Source organism: Quercus suber, unplaced genomic scaffold, assembly GCF_002906115.3.
Source record: "Quercus suber isolate HL8 unplaced genomic scaffold, Cork oak 2.0 scaffold_44, whole genome shotgun sequence".
In the NCBI taxonomy this organism is placed as follows: Eukaryota; Viridiplantae; Streptophyta; class Magnoliopsida; order Fagales; family Fagaceae; genus Quercus; species Quercus suber.
Genome location: NW_027069509.1, coordinates 953,965 through 955,895, shown reverse-complemented (window position 1 = coordinate 955,895; position 1,931 = coordinate 953,965).

Genomic DNA, 1,931 nt, shown 5'->3' with positions numbered 1-1,931 from the left:
GTGGCGGATATGGACAACAACACGTTTTCTTGTTAACGAAGTGATATTTTCAACTCCTACAGCTGGTGTTTTGACAGATATTAGGCTATATGCCTATATGTAATGTAATAAATCAGTGCCAATTTTCTTTTAGATTTTATGTTAAACAATAAGCCCATAATGTATTTCTGAAACTATGGGAATCATATGTTGTTTAGCTGGTGTATTGAACGCATATTTGAGGTTTATATATGTGGACTACTTTAATTTTAATGGGTTTCATGGCTGCTAATGGCATAGCTTACCTAATGGGGGGCATCGAATTTTCTTCCGAGGGAGCTCTGCAAAATTTACCGTTTCACTCTTTTCGCAATTTAGCATGCTGAGGTACAAATAAAATAAGTTTTCTGATGAAATTGAATCAATTTAGACATATGCTGGTTCGAACCTTGAAATGACTAAGTGGATATAATCTAATTGGATTTCGTCCATGGGAGCGTTCTGTAACATCTGTTTATGTAAGAAATATCAAGTTTAAACAATAAATGAGTAATCCAATATGCCAGCAACATTAAGAAAGAAAGAACTGAAGCAAAATTCAACTGCATTTGTTTTTTTTTTTACAAATAAAATCTGTCGTAATTACTTAGTTTATCTTCACGACTCATTCACTTGTTTCACAACTTTGCATGCTGAGGTACAAATAAAATAAGTTTTCTGGTGAAATTGAATCAATTTAGACTTATGCTGGAAACACTTGAAATGACTTAGTGCATGTAATCTAATTGGATTTCGTGCATGTGACAACAAAATTGTCTGATAACATATAATCCGGTTGTTCAGAGATGGATCTCGTTGGTTTCAACGAAACGTTGACTCATCTCTCTCTCTCAAATTAGATTCCAATAGTATTTAATTTACAATCAAGTTGTTCACGAACCAAATCTCAATTCATTTTAATATACATTAAGTACTTTTTCTCCCTGGACTGTATAAAATATGATCAATTAATTAGTAAACCCATATGATATTTGCGAAGTGTTTGTCCAGTAAGATTCTAGAATAAACGTACGTACTTCTTTATAACATTCACATCTGGTATATAAAAAATATTCTATTTTACCATCTTAAAAATTACTTTATTTATTATATCATACTAGTTTACAACACATCCAATATTCTAAACTGTATTTCTTTTGTCACTTTATTTAAATATTCTTTTTTATTCTTTTTTTTACTCTTTCTCTCCCTCTTCCTCCAGGCAACTAGCTCCATCAAAACCCATTAAAAAACCACCACTCACATCCCATTTAACCACCAGACACCGGCTAGCAACCACCACCACAACCACCACACCACCACCCTGCCAACTTGCAAACCCATTAAAAAAACCACCAAACCCACCAACAACAAAAACACACACACACACACACACACACACACACACCGCCAAAAACCACTAGACACCAGCCACAAAAACCACACCACCACCAAGAGAGAAAAAACACACACACACACACACATACACACACACACACACACACACACAACCACCAAACAAAACCCACAACCCACAACCCCACGCCACCACTGCACCACCACGACTCACCAGACCCCACCATGCCCCACCCACCACAAATCCACCATGACCTAGACCCATAACCACCATGCCTTAGACCCACCACAACCCAAACCCAAAACCATGCCTTGACCCACCACGACCTAAACCCATAACCCACCACTCCTCTGCCACCAGATCCAACTCACAATACCCCTCAGCCAGTAGATCGGTGGGGAAGCTTTGATCTCTACTTCGTTGACGTGGAGGCCTAACCACTAGAGATGTGAGGAAATAGAGAGTGAGAAAGAAATGGACTGAGACCAGAGAAAGAGAAAGATAGAGGAGAAAGAAAGAATCAAAAGGTTTAAAAGAATGGATGAGGAATAAATTT